The sequence below is a fragment of the Pseudophryne corroboree genome, unplaced genomic scaffold, assembly GCF_028390025.1.
Source record: "Pseudophryne corroboree isolate aPseCor3 unplaced genomic scaffold, aPseCor3.hap2 scaffold_695, whole genome shotgun sequence".
NCBI classification, from domain to species: domain Eukaryota; kingdom Metazoa; phylum Chordata; class Amphibia; order Anura; family Myobatrachidae; genus Pseudophryne; species Pseudophryne corroboree.
This window is the reverse complement of record NW_026970279.1, coordinates 98,876-114,616: the sequence shown is the minus strand read 5'-3', so window position 1 is coordinate 114,616 and position 15,741 is coordinate 98,876. Positions and strand designations below refer to the sequence as shown.

At 47.8% G+C, this 15,741-nt stretch overlaps 1 protein-coding gene across 1 annotated transcript in view; it reads right to left on the bottom strand.

The window, feature by feature from the left end:
* Positions 1 to 15,741, bottom strand: part of LOC135037958 (zinc finger protein ZFP2-like) — a 145,981-nt gene that overhangs the window by 36,668 nt on the left and 93,572 nt on the right. The gene's annotated exons all lie outside the window — the stretch shown is intronic.

Genomic DNA, 15,741 nt, shown 5'->3' with positions numbered 1-15,741 from the left:
TATTGACCAATGCATTTAAGCCTGCAGCCCCCGACAAGGGACCCCACTATACTGCAGGCTCTGCTCTATTGCTCAAAATAATTACCATAAAAATAGCTATCACATTAGTGTTACACTTTAGGTATGCTGCTACCTGGTGTAAAGCTCACAGCAACTTACCTTATATAGGTGAGACCGTTACCTACACACCTAATGTAAAGCACCCAGGAGAACAGCGGACACAATCTATACTTACCTTATATAGGTGAGACCGTTACCTACACACCTAATGTAAAGCACCCAGGAGAACAGCGGACACAATCTATACTTAACTTAAGTCAGAGTGCATGAGAGAAGGTGACCACAAAAAGATTAATGAAAAACTAATCTAATAAACAAAAAGAATATATATATATATATATATATATATATATATATATATATATATATACATACACATACATACATACATATATATATATATATATATATATATATATACACACATACATACATACATACACACACACACACACACATATACATATATACATATAGGCCCTCATTCCGAGTTGTTCGCTCGGTCTTTTTCATCGCATCGCAGTGAGAATTCTCTTAGTGCGCATGCGTAATGTTCGCACTGCGCATGCGCCAAGTAACTTTACTAAGAAGAAAGTAAGTTTACTCACGGCTTTTTCATCGCTCCGGCAATCGCATTGTGATTGACAGGAAATGGGTGTTACTGGGCGGATGTACGGCGTTTTAGGGGCGTGTGGCTGGAAACGCTACCGTTTCCGGAAAAAACGCAGGCGTGTCTGGAGAAACGGTGGGAGTGCTTGGGCGAACGCTGGGTGTGTTTATGACGTCAGCCAGGAACGAAAAGCACTGAATTGATCGCACAGGCAGAGTAAGTCTGGAGTTACTCTAAAACTGCTAACTCGATTTTGATCGCAATATTGCGCATACATCGGTCGCACATTTAAGAACTTTAGATTCACTCCCAGTAGGCGGCGGCTTAGCGTGTGTAACTCTGCTGAAATCGCCTTGCGAGCGAACAACTCGGAATGAGGGCCATATACTCCTATGTAACCTGTAGAGCTGCACAGACCAGGAGATAGACATTTATGTATGTAGTAAGGCTACTGGGAGACCTTAAATTGAGCAATATTGGATCTGGCCATTACATTCCCTAAGGTCATAACCTCAGAACTGCACAGGGCAGGGACTATTATTCACAAGTAATTAGGAATTTGTTCATCAGGAACAAATCCACAATTACCGTTTAAAGTTTACACAATTATTTGAAGTCTACACAATTGATATTTGAAGATAACAAGACTTACGGTCGACTTACCAGGGTAACTCTTTTTCTTTGAGAAAAAAGGTACTACCACCTATACGCGCTATCCAATACAATACATAAATGATGCAGTGAATGATGTACAAACAATGTAATATCAATGATGGATATCCCAAATGATGTGAAAATATATATAGAAGGACATCTTTTTCTTTGAGGTCCACAGGATCCACAGTCCTTGTATTGGGGTGTAGGTGGTAGGAGTTGACTGGGCACCACACAGTTAAGCTTTTAGCTCCCATGATGCACCGGACCTCCTCCTCATATACCCCACCTCCAGCCTAGGGAAGCTAGTTTTGTTAACAAGCCAAAAGGCAGGAGCTGGATTTCAGGAGAAAAGGAAGACTTGAACATACAAGACACACTATCAAGCAGAGTAGAAAAAATCAAAGGGGGGAAGAAATTGGATTTTAATTACCTGCCGGTAAATCCTTTTCTCGTAGTCCGTAGAGGATACTTGGGTCCACATTAGTTCCATAGGGTATAGACGGGTCCACTAGGAGCATGGGCACTTTAAGAAATTAATAGTGTGGGCTGGCTCCTCCCTCTATGCTTCCTCTACCAGACTCAGTCTAGAAACTGTGCCCGAGGAGACGGACATACTTCAAGAGAAGGATTTAACTGAACAGTAGTGAGATTCGAACCAGCACACACAACCAAGAGGAAAGCCATGCTAACCAAACTTGAAAAGGAACAGCAATGGCTGAACCAACTATAATACTTAACCAAGTAACAGTGCAGAAAAACGAAGCACCGGGCGGGTGCCCAGCATCCTCTACGCACTACGAGAAAAGGATTTACCGGTAGGTAATTAAAATCCTATTTTCTCTTACATCCTAGAGGATACTGGGGTCCATTTGGTACCATGGGGATGCACCAAAGCTCCCAAAACGGGTGGGAGAGTGCGGAGGTTCCTGCAGAACTAATTGATCAAACTGAAGGTCCTCAGCGGCCAAAGTATCGAACTTGTAGAACTTAGAGTTCGACCCTGACCAAGTAGCCGCTCGCAAAGCTGTAAAGTCGAGACACCCCGGGCAGCTGCCCAGGAAGAAACCACCAACCGAGTAGAGTGGGCCTGAACCGATTTTGGAACCGGCATGCCTGCCGTAGAATAAGCATGCTGGATAGTAAGCCTGATCCAGCGAGCAATAGACTGCTTTGAAGCCGGGCACCCAATTTTATTGGGATCATAGAAAACAAACAGTGAGTCAGATTTCTGTGACAAGCCGTCCGCTTCACATACATTTTCAAAAACCTCACAACATCTAAGGACTTTGAAGAAGCAGAGGTGTCGGTAATCACCGGAACCACAATAGGTTGGTTGATGTGAAATGCAGACACCGCCTTAGGAAGAAACTGCTGACGCGTTCTGAGCTCTGCGTGACCCTCATGAAAAATCAAGTAGGGGCCCTTGTGAGACAATGCCCCCCAGTTCCGACACGCGCCTGGCTGAAGCCAGGGCCAACAGTGTAACTGTCTGCCACATAAGAAACTTTACGTCCACTGCCTGTAAATGCTCAAACCAATCCGATTGGAAGAACTGCAACACCACGTTGAGATCCCAAGGTGCCATAGGAGGCCCAAAGGGCAGTTGGATGTGCAGAACACCCTTCAAAAAAATATGAACCTCAGGAAGAGACGCCAATTGCTTCTGGAAGAAAATGGACAAGGCCGAAATCTGGACTTTCAAGGAGCCCAAACGGAGGCCCACATCCACTCATGCCTGCAGAAAAAGGAGAAACTGTCCCAGCTTAAATTCCGTCGCAGGAATTTTCCTGTTCTCACACTAAGACTTATTTCTTCCAAATACGGTGGTAATGTTTAGACATTACCCCCTTTCTGGCTTGGATCAAGGTTAGAATAACCTTATCCGGAATCCCTTTCTGGGCTAGAATTTGACGCTCAACCTCCATGCCGTCAAACTTAGCCGCTGTAAGTCTTGATAGACTAACGGCCCCTGTTGCAGAAGATCCTCTCAAAGAGGAGGAGGCCACAGGTCCTCCAGGAGCAACTCCAGTAGATCCGCGTATCAGGCCCTTCTTGGCCAGTCCAGAGCAATAAGAATTGCTTGAACCTTTTCCCTTTTTATTTTTTTTGAGAATCCTTGGGATTAACGGAAGTGGTGGAAACACGTAGACCATCTGGTAGACCCATGGAGTCACCAGAGAGTCTGCCGCCACTGATTGCGGGTCTCTCGACCTGGAACAATATCACAAGCTTCTTGTTGAGACGAGAGGCCCTCATGTCGATTTGGGGAAGTCCCCACCGACGTGCCAGGGACCCGAACACCTGCGGGTGAAGGCCCCACTCTCCTGGATGGAGGTCGTGTCTGCAGAGGGAGTTTGCTTCCCAGTTGTCCACTACCGGAATGAAGATTGCCAACAACGCCACCACGTCTTTATGCCCAGAGGAGAATCCTTTTTACCTCCGACATTGCAGCTCTGTTTTTCGTTCCGCCTTGTCGGTTTATGTATGCTACTGCCGTCACATTGTCCGACTGAACTTGTATGGCCTGATCTTGAAGAATATGGGATGGGAGGCGTTGTATACGCCCCGAGTTCCAGAATGTTGATCGGAAGTATAGATTCTTGACTTGACCATTTTCCTTGGAACTGTTCCCCTTGGGTGACTGCTCCCCAACAACTGAGGCTTGCGTCTGTGGGTAGCAGAATCCAATTTTTAATCCCGAACCTTCGGCTAGGTGAGAAGTCGGAAGCCACCGCAGAAGAGAAATCCTGGCTCTTGGCGACAGACGTATCCTCTGGTGCATGTGGAGATGCGATCTGGACCATTTGTCCAACAGATCCAGCTGGAAGGGCCTTGCGTGAAACATTTCATATTGCAGAGATCAGTAAGAGGCCACCATCTTCCCCAAGAGGCGAATGCACAGGTGCACCGAAATCCGGGTAGGTCTTAGAATGTCTCGTACCCTCGACTGGATCACCAATGCCTTTTGCATTGGGAGGAATACCCTCCGCGCCTCCGTATCCAGTATCATTCCCAGGAACGGAAGCCTCCGTTCACTCCCCGCAAGCGGAGGAGCAACATCAACTCTGCCATCACCTTGGTGAATACCCGTGGAGAGTCCAAATGGCAGGGCCTGGAACTGGTAGAGGCAGTCCTGTAACACAAACCTAAGATAAGCCTGATGAGGCTGCCAAATCGGGACATGGAGTTATGTATCCTTGATGTCCAGAGACATCAGGAATTCCCCATCCTCCAGACCTGAGATCACCGCTCTCAGAGATTCCATCTTGAATTTGAACACCTTTAATTATGGGTTCAGAGACTTTAGGATTAAAATGGGTCATACTGAACCTTCCGGTTTTGGCACTACAAACAGTTTGGAATCATAACACTTGTTTTGTAGGTGAGGTGGAACTGGCACAATGACCTGGGTCTGTACCAGTTTTTTTTTTTTTATCAATAATTTTTATTCAGATTTTTTTTTTGTTATGCAAACAGGGGTACAGAAAGAAAAGGAGAGGGGGGGAAGGGGGAGTAGTAAATACATGAGAGATATTTTGTATACTTATACATACATTTCAAAATCGATCAAACATGTGTATCAGAAGGAGTACAATGGACATAATGTAGTGAGGGGTACATAATAAAGGAAAAATAAAATAAAAAATGAATGAGTCCACAATAACTCCAAGAACTGCAACCAAGAGCACCGAGCGGCCCCATGCCTAGGAAGGGGAGGCGTCTCCAACTAGGGGAAGGGTGTGAGGGTGAATGTCCGGGGAGGACGATCGCCGTACTAAGTTGGCTCCCTCACCCTCCGTGGTAAAGAGCATCCAAGGCTTCCAACGCACTAGAGGGGACTTGGCAGAGAGGGAGCAAGGCATATACTCAGTCTCCATCAAGAATTGCCTCTGAATTTTATGTATGACTTTCATTAGGGGGGGGGTACGGATTGTTTCCAGTTCTGGGTTAAGGCCGCTCGGGCTGCAAGGCAAATATGACCCAAACCATATTGTAAATTAGCACCTACGGTGCGCGGGTAGACATTTAGTAAAGCGATGAGTGGGGTGGGGGTCAGGGTGAGTCCCAGTACTTTATTATTCAACCCAAACACCTCGACCCAGTACGACTTAATAGAGGGGCAGGTCCAAAAAATATGAAAAAGATGGCCCACCTCACCGCTGAGACGCCAGCAAAACTTCGAGCATGCAGGCCAAATCGTGTGCAACCTATCGGGTGTGAGATATAACCTATGCAGTAATTTGACGTGCATCTCGGAATGGTTTAGGCATTTGGACATAGTGAAGGTTGACAGAAAAATGTGTTGCCATTGGGGTTCGGTAAGGGTACAGCCAATATCAACCTCCCACCTGATTTGGGCTCTAGTTTTAAGAACGGGAACTAATGCTAGTAGTGTCTTGTACCAGAAGGAGATCTCACCTGCAGAGTCATCCTTAAGAAGACGACCCACGACTTGAGACATAGTAGGGTGCAATGGGGAGGGGGTAAGGTGTAGGCTGTTCCACCAATGTTGTATTTGATAGTATCTGAGCCTCTCAGATTCAGGTAAAGCAAAGCGTTCTTGGATGGTAGAGAAGGAGCTGAGCACGGGCCCGTTAAACAGGTCTCCCAGTAGACCGATCCCCCTAGAACGCCAACCTGTCAAAATTAAGATTAGGGATTAGGGCGGTTACTGTACGTAGGGAAATTCGAGGCAAGGTATGAAGGGGAGAATATGAGTCGATGGTCAGTTTATCCCAGACCTGTAAAGTGGCTCGGGTTGAGGGGAGAAGGCGTAGATCCGAGGGTCGCATAGATTTAGGTAGCCAAAAAAGATCCCTCAAGGGGAACCTGGGGCAGGTTAGTCCCTCCAAACACGTCCACTCCGAATGGACATCACTAGTGAGAGCTTTAATCTGAGCCAAAAGGCAAGCTTCTTGGTATAGAGGGAGGTTTGGCATGTCGAGGCCGCCTACTCTCCTAGGTAATGACATCCTGGCGCGGGACAATTTAGGTGGTCGCAAAGACCAGACATAATTGGTGAGGATAGTAGTAACCTTATCTAAATATTTCTTGGGGAAGACAAAGGGGATTGTGCGAAACAGAAACATTAATTTGGGAAGCAACAACATTTTAAAGGCGGCCAGGAGTCCCAGCCATGATATCTCATAGTTGAGCCACAATTTGGTGGACAATTGTAGCGCAGTCAGTAAAGGGGGGAGGTTAACATCAAATACAGAAGAGGAGGATGGGGGGATATGGATACCCAAATACTTTATCAAGGTTGTTTGCCAATTGTAGGGGTATTTAGTACGCAGAGGGGCCATGGAATGAGCGAGATTGATAGGCAGAGCGTCAGTTTTAGTTGTGTTTAATTTGTAGTAGGACGCTGCAGAGTACCTATCTAAAATATTGTGTAAATGAGGGAGTGAGGTGCAGGGGTCGGTTACAAATAAAAGAACATCATCTGCAAATAAGCATAGTTTATGGGGGACGGTGCCTAGATGGAATCCTGGGAACTGTGAGTCCGCCCGAATCTTAGCTGCCAAGGGTTCAATCGCCAGGACAAAAATGAGAGGGGAGAGGGGGCAGCCCTGATGCGTGCCATTGTAGATTGGGAAAGAGGAAGACAGGAAACCATTACTAAAGGCCCGGGCCGAGGGCGAGAATAGATGACAGGATACGGTCGCGGAAGCCAAATTTCAATAATACTTCCCGTATGTAGGTCCAGTTTATGCGGTCGAAATCCTTCTCCGCATCTAAGGATAACAGGAGGAGGCCCTGATCACGGGCTATGGAGTCTACGAGGTTAAATACCCTACGGCTATTATCAGACGCTTGTCGACCGGGGATGAATCCAACTTGATCAAGGTGTATCAAGGAGGGAAGGAGGGCGTTCAGTTGTTGAGCTATTAATTTAGCATATATTTTAATGTCTCCGTTTAACATCGCGATGGGGCGGTAGTTTTGTCAAGAAGTCAAGTCCTTACCTGGTTTGGGGATCGTGACAATACGAGCCTCCAGCATCTCCGTTGGGAGAGTGCCCTGAGAAGTGATTTCATTATAAACTGTTACCAGGGAGGGAGCCAGGAGGTCCTGGAGTGAAGCATAAAAATAATTTATAAAGCCATCTGGGCCTGGGGCCTTATCTTTAGGAAGGGATTTAATCGCCCTTAACGTGTCCGTGGTGGACCAGGGGGCATTCAGTACTTCTAATTGGTCATTGGTAATGGAAGGAAGTTTCAAGTCAGTGAGGAAGGAGTTGATAGAGGGAAGAGTGGGCTGCGGGGTAGAAGAGTCAGTCGAGAGATTATAAAGTTGGGAATAGAAGCCAGCAAACTGATTTGATATCTCCGAAGGGTTAGATATTTTGGCGCCTGTTGGGGATATAATAAGTTTAATTCTATTCCTAGCTTGTTGCGCTCTAGGCTTACGAGCAAGCAGTTTTCCCGGTCTATTCCCCGTCAGGTAAAATTTCTGACAAATCCTGTTTAATGAGGCCTGGGTACGCACCATAAGCAACGTCTGAACGTCTGAAGCTGGGACCTAATATCAGCTAACTCTTTCTGGAGGGATCTCGAGGGTCGAACTTGGTTTTTCTCCTCCAGTTCCTTTAATTTACGCTCCAAATCATTCAAGCGTTGCTGATGTAGTTTCTTAAGGTGGGCTCCTGCCTGTATCGCTGCCCCTCTAGCAACGGCTTTCAGCGCGCACCAGAAGTTCAGAGTGGACGTGTCCGCAGGAGAATTAAATTACAAGTAGGATATGATGCTGTCTACTATAATTTTTTTTAGAGACAGGGTTGGCCAGTAGGTGAGGGGAGAGTCTCCAAGGTCGGGGCGGGGCATCCTGACTATTAAGATCCCATTTAAGAAACAGTGGGGCATGATCTGACCAGGTTATTGGAAGGATATCCGCGGATCTAGTAAATTGGAGGGTCCATTTATCAGAAAACAAAAAATCAATGCGGGAATAGGAGTTGTGAACGGGAGAATAGTATGTGTACTCACGGCCCGTAGGGTTTTGCACTCGCCAAATATCGTAGATGTCAAATTCAGCCAGGAGATTGCGGAAGGCTAAGCATGGGGCGTTAGAGGAGGCTAATGGGGAAGGGGAGGGCCTGGGAGACCTGTCCAACCTAGGATCAAGGACCAGATTGAAGTCCCCCATTAGTAGGAGCAAGCCTGTACGGTTCCTCTGGATAACTAAACATAGTTTACGTAAAAAGGTCACTTGGTTTGAGTTAGGGGCATAAGCTGAAACCAGGGTAACCGGTTTGTCATTTAAAAGGCCACTCAAGATAAGATAGCGGCCATTTTTATCGGCAACCTGGGAGTGTAAAGTGAAGGAGAGAGTTTTTAAACAATATGGCTACACCATTCCTCTTAAAAGGGCCGTTTACAAAATAACCGATAGGGAACCTGTGGTCTTTAAACGTAGGGGGCGCTAAGGACGAAAAAGTGCGTCTCCTGCAGCGCAATAACATCTGCCTTGTGCCTAGCAAAATAGTCCAATGTTAACCTTCATTTATTAGGGGAATTTAACCCCTTAACGTTCATGGACAGCACCTGGAGCATCGTGACGGTCTAAAGCACGCCATGAGTGGTGAGATATTTCTGTATACATGTAAGAAATGGTTTTGTCTCATACAGTTAGAGTGTTGCGAAGGGGAGGGAGGAAATAACAAGGGAAGAAAGGGTAAGAACAAACCAAAACGACCCAGTGCATCGGGTCGGTATAACTACTGCAAGGGAAGCAGAAAAATGCAGCAGTACATTAGCGGGGGGGGACATGTGGCCTGACGCCGCCACCACCACCTATGACCTAGATAAGGAGAAAGGGAAAAAAAACATATACAAATATGCCTACCGACCATGTAAGGACAACAGAGAACATATACGCATGGACTAATAAACTAAACCATGAGGACGGAGCCGGGACTCCAGCATTACAACTACTAAGAGGGTGACTCACGTGGCCACGTCTAGACCAATAGTTAAGACCTATCCGCTAGAACGGTACAGCGTAACGTCCATATTCAAAGTCCAGGTTTACAGTGACGACTTCAGGCGACGAGCCACTCCGATTGAAGGGTTGACTGTTTCTTGGATCCAGGCGGCTTCGCGACAGGGATATCCCACTCAGATAGCAGCTTGACTCCTGCTTCCAATAAGGCAACTGTGTAGGATTTATTTTCATATGAGATGATGAGCTTTATCGGAAAACCCCATCGGTAATTAATCTCTTGGTCACGAAGCGCTAGTGTAACAGGGATAAACGATCGTCTTTTAGCCAAAGTCGAAAAATCCGGAAAGAGTCGTAACCCACCAAGCGCATCAGAGTCGGAGTCTCTTTCCGCCTTTAGGATGCGTTCTTTCGTCGTGGAGAAGTGCACTCATGAGCGTGTCTCGCGGGAGCGAGGGGGGCAACGAGCGTGGTTCAGGTAGTCTATGGATCCTGTCTATAAGCAGCTCCCTGGGATCAGCCCTGGGCAAGAGCTTCCTAAATAACGAGGTGGCGTAATCTTCCAGCTCAGAATTTTGCACGGAGTCAGGAATGCCTCGGATCTTGATATTATTGCGCAAAATCTGTCCTCGATATCCGCAATCTTGAGTTTAAACGCCTCCAGGTCATTCAGCTGTTAATCATGTGCCGCTATGAGGTCGTTGTGAGACGAGACCAATTCCTCGACTTTCCGTTCCAGATGGTCTGTGCGTTCCCCTATAGCATGCAATTCTGTCTTAACCTCTCGGACAGCCGCTGTGAGATCTTGAGTCAGCTGTTTTAAATGCTGATAGAGCCTGGTACAGAGTTTTGACCGTGAGAGGGGCGTCGGATTCCGGGTCGAACCCCGGGACAGAAGCAGGACTGTCGTAGAACTACTTGAGATAGTGCTACTCCGACCTCCAACAGTTCTCTGGACCTTGCCCTTATCAGGAGATCGTCCAAGTAAGGGATAATTAAGACGCCTTTTCTTTGAAAAAGAATCATCATTTCGGCCATTACCTTGGTAAAGACCCGGGGCGCCGTGGACAATCCAAACGGCAGCGTCTGAAACTGATGGTGACAGTTCGGTACCACGAACCTGAGGTACCCTTGGTGAGAAGGGCAAATTGGGACATGGAGGTAAGCATCCCTGATGTCCAGGGACACCATATAGTCCCCTTCTTCCTGGTTCGCTATCACTGCTCTGAGTGACTCCATCTTGATTTGAACCTTTGTATGTAAGTGTTCAAATATTTCAGATTTAGAATAGGTCTCACCGAGCCGTCTGGCTTCAGTACCACAATATAGTGTGGAATAATACCCCTTTCCTTGTTGTAGGAGGGGTACTTTGATTATCACCTGCTGGGAATACAGCTTGTGAATTGTTTCCAATACTGCCTCCCTGTTGGAGGGAGACGTTGGTAAAGCAGACTTCAGGAACCTGCGAGGGGGAGACGTATCGAATTTCCAATCTGTACCCCTGGGATACTACTTGTAGGATCAAGGGGTCCACTTGCGAGTGATCCCACTGCGTGCTGAAACTCTTGAGACGACCCCCCACCGCAACTGAGTCCGCTTGTACGGCCCCAGCGTCCTGCTGAGGACTTGGCAGAAGCGGTGGAGGGCTTCTGTTCCTGGGAATGGGCTGCCTGCTGCAGTCTTCTTCCCTTTCCTCTATCCCTGGGCAGATCCCCTTTATACGGCAATACTTCCATGTGCCGTTTGGAATCTGCATCACCTGACCACTGTCGTGTCCATAAACATCTTCTGGCAGATATGGACATCGCACTTACTCTTGATGCCAGAGTGCAAATATCCCTCTGTGCATCTCGCATATATAGAAATGCATCCTTTAAATGCTCTATAGTCAATAAAATACTGTCCCTGTCAAGGGTATCAATATTTTCAGTCAGGGAATCCGACCAAGCCACCCCAGCGCTGCACATCCAGGCTGAGGCGATCGCTGGTCGCAGTATAACACCAGTATGTGTGTATATACTTTTTAGGATATTTTCCAGCCTCCTATCAGCTGGCTCCTTGAGGGCGGCCCTATCTGGAGAGGGTACCGCCACTTGTTTTGATAAGCGTGTGAGCGCCTTATCTACCCTAGGAGGTGTTTCCCAATGCGCCCTAACTTCTGGCGGGAAAGGGTATACCGCCAATAATTTTCTATCGGGGGAAACCCACGCATCATCACACACTTCATTTAATTTATCTGATTCAGGAAAAACTACAGGTAGTTTTTTCACACCCCACATAATACCCCTTTTTTGTGGTACTTGTAGTATCAGAAATATGTAACACCTCCTTCATTGCACTTAACATGTAACGTGTGGTCCTAAAGGAAAATACGTTTGTTTCTTCACCGTCGACACTGGAGTCAGTGTCCGTGTCTGTGTCGACCGACTGAGGTAAATGGGCGTTTTAAAGCCCCTGACGGTGTTTGAGACGCCTGGACAGGTACTAATTTGTTTGTCGGCCGTCTCATGTCGTCAACCGACCTTGCAGCGTGTTGACATTATCACGTAATTCCCTAAATAAGCCATCCATTCCGGTGTCGACTCCCTAGAGAGTGACATCACCATTACAGGCAATTGCTCCGCCTCCTCACCAACATCGTCCTCATACATGTCGACACACACGTACCGACACACAGCACACACACAGGGAATGCTCTGATAGAGGACAGGACCCCACTAGCCCTTTGGGGAGACAGAGGGAGAGTTTGCCAGCACACACCAAAACGCTATAATTATACAGGGACAACCTTTATATAAGTGTTTTCCCTTATAGCATCTTAATATATAATCATATCGCCAAATAAGTGCCCCCCCTCTCTGTTTTAACCCTGTTTCTGTAGTGCAGTGCAGGGGAGAGCCTGGGAGCCTTCCCACCAGCAGTTCTGTGAGGGAAAATGGCGCTGTGTGCTGAGGAGAATAGGCCCCGCCCCCTTTTCGGCGGGCTTCTTTTCCCGTTTTTCTGACAACCTGGCAGGGGTTAAATACATCCATATAGCCCCAGAGGGTATATGTGATGTATTTTTAGCCAGCATAGGTACTTTCATTGCTGCCCAGGGCGCCCCCCCCAGCGCCCTGCACCCTCAGTGACCGTTGGTGTGAAGTGTGCGGAGAGCAATGGCGCACAGCTGCAGTGCTGTGCGCTACCTCATGAAGACTGAGAAGTCTTCAGCCGCCGATTTCTGGACCTCTTCTCTCTTCAGCATCTGCAAGGGGGTCGGCGGCGCGGCTCCGGTGTCCCATCCAGGCTGTACCTGTGATCGTCCCTCTGGAGCTAGTGTCCAGTAGCCTAAGAAGCCAATCCATCCTGCACGCAGGTGAGTTCACTTCTTCTCCCCTAAGTCCCTCGTTGCAGTGAGCCTGTTGCCAGCAGGACTCACTGAAAATAAAAAACCTAACAAAACTTTTACTCTAAGCAGCTCTTTAGGAGAGCCACCTAGATTGCACCCTTCTCGGCCGGGCACAAAAACCTAACTGAGGCTTGGAGGAGGGTCATAGGGGGAGGAGCCAGTGCACACCACCTGATCCTAAAGCTTTTACTTTTGTGCCCTGTCTCCTGCAGAGCCGCTATTCCCCATGGTCCTGACGGAGTCCCCAGCATCCACTAGGACGTCAGAGAAAATAAGATTTTACTTACCGATAAATCTATTTCTCGTAGTCCGTAGTGGATACTGGGGACTCCGTCAGGACCATGGGGAATAGCGGCTCCGCAGGAGACAGGGCACAAAAGTAAAAGCTTTAGGATCAGGTGGTGTGCACTGGCTCCTCCCCCTATGACCCTCCTCCAAGCCTCAGTTAGGATACTGTGCCCGGACGAGCGTACACAATAAGGAAGGATTTTGAATCCCGGGTAAGACTCATACCAGCCACACCAATCACACTGTCCAACCTGTGATCTGAACCCAGTTAACAGCATGATAACAGCGGAGCCTCTAAAAAGATGGCTCACAACAATAATAACCCGATTTTTGTAACAATAACTATGTACAAGTATTGCAGACAATCCGCACTTGGGATGGGCGCCCAGCATCCACTACGGACTACGAGAAATAGATTTATCGGTAAGTAAAATCTTATTTTCTCTGACGTCCTAGTGGATGCTGGGGACTCCGTCAGGACCATGGGGATTATACCAAAGCTCCCAAACGGGCGGGAGAGTGCGGATGACTCTGCAGCACCGAATGAGAGAACTCCAGGTCCTCCTCAGCCAGGGTATCAAATTTGTAGAATTTTACAAACGTGTTCTCCCCTGACCACGTAGCTGCTCGGCAGAGTTGTAATGCCGAGACCCCTCGGGAAGCCGCCCAAGATGAGCCCACCTTCCTTGTGGAGTGGGCATTGACAGATTTAGGCTGTGGCAGGCCTGCCACAGAATGTGCCAGTTGAATTGTGCTACAAATCCAACGAGCAATCGTCTGCTTAGAAGCAGGAGCCCCCAACTTGTTGGGTGCATACAGTATAAACAGCGAGTCAGACTTTCTGACTCCAGCCGTCCTGGAAACATATATTTTCAGGGCCCTGACAACGTCTAGCAACTTGGAGTCCTCCAAGTCCCTAGTAGCCGCAGGTACCACAATAGGTTGGTTCAGGTGAAACGCTTCCGAATGGAAAATCAGATATGGGCTTTTGTAAGACAAAGCCGCCAATTCTGACACTCGCCTGGCCGAGGCCAGGGCCAACAGCATGGTCACTTTCCATGTGAGATATTTCAAATCCACAGATTTGAGCGGTTCAAACCAATGTGATTTGAGGAATCCCAACACTACGTTGAGATCCCACGGTGCCACTGGAGGCACAAAAGGGGGCTATATATGCAATACTCCCTTGACAAACGTCTGGACTTCAGGAAGAAAATCGACAGGGCCGAAATTTGAACCTTAATGGACCCCAATTTGAGGCCCATAGACACTCCTGTTTGCAGGAAATGCAGGAATCGACCGAGTTGAAATTCCTCCGTGGGGGCCCTCCTGGCCTCACACCACGCAACATATTTTCGCCAAATACGGTGATAATGTTGTGCGGTCACCTCCTTCCTGGCTTTGATCAGGATAGGAATGACTTCCTCCGGAATGCCTTTTTCCTTCAGGATCCGGCGTTCAACCGCCATGCCGTCAAACGCAGCCGCGGTAAGTCTTGGAACAGACAGGGTCCTTGCTGAAGCAAGTCCCTTCTTAGCGGCAGAGGCCACGGTTCCTCTGTGAGCATCTCTTGAAGTTCCGGGTACCAAGTCCTTCTTGGCCAATCCAGAGCCACGAGTATAGTTCTTACTCCTCTCCGTCTTATAATTCTCAGTACCTTGGGTATGAGAGGCAGAGGAGGGAACACATACACTGACTGGTACACCCACGGTGTTACCAGAGCGTCCACAGATATTGCCTGAGGGTCTCTTGACCTGGCGCAATACCTGTCCAGGGAGGGTCGGACGCAGAGGTGGCTATAGGGGACTTCCGTGCAGTAGGAGGGGCAGGAGCCGCTTTCTGAGACGAAAAAGATACTCTAGGAGGGAGCACCTCTTTAACCTTTTTCGGCGGCATTCTGAAGCGATGGATCCCGGAGAATATATGGTGACAGGTTAGGTAAGCATAGAGGTCAAAGGTGGTGGTGTGTAAAGGGTCTGGACTACATTAGAAGAACGGCATCACCAGGGGCCCGGCATCCGGCTGTCAGCCTCCAGAAGAGCCCAAGCATCGGATCTATTCCCTTTCAAGTATGTTTCTGCTCCCTGTAAACGCAATAGTCTCCTTATGTTTAAGCTGTCAGTTCTAATTTAATTAACCAGAACATATGGGTCTCTTATTAAGTCCAGGTTTCCCTGGCGTCAGGCACGGCATTATCAAACATATGATTCTGCTGTGCTAATTCAGCTACTATAGCTGCTATTGGTGGTATTCCCCAATATATTGCGGTTACCAGCGCCACAATGCTCACGTTACCCGTGAACAAGCCAACTGCGAAACGTACGTTGGGTACGTGATTGAGGGTCACGGAGAGCGCTCTCACGTGACCGGTCTCAGACCAGCGACGGAGGACAGGAGATCGGGCGAGACGACCAGTCTGCACACCGCACGGACTTAGGCGGCTCGGCGGTAATTGACGGGACGGGGAGGCGCACAGCCAATAAGTAATTTCTCTCCCCCTTCCCCCGTGCTCACTGTCCCCATCATTACCATAAAGCCAAACGCCTATTTGGGTAATGTCATTTTGCTGGGTTTGAGGAGCAAGTATATGTTTAGCAACACCAATTATAGGTGTATTATCATTCACTCCGCCACCCGTGGTACTTAGCTGTCAATCTTTTGCTTGATAATTACTTAAGCTGCTTTCATGTTCCATACACATAAGTTAGCAGCAATCCGTTCTGTGAAGCATATAACAACTTACCATAGGTGCTATCTATGACTTACCGCACTATTACCTGTGGCATTTAGCCAT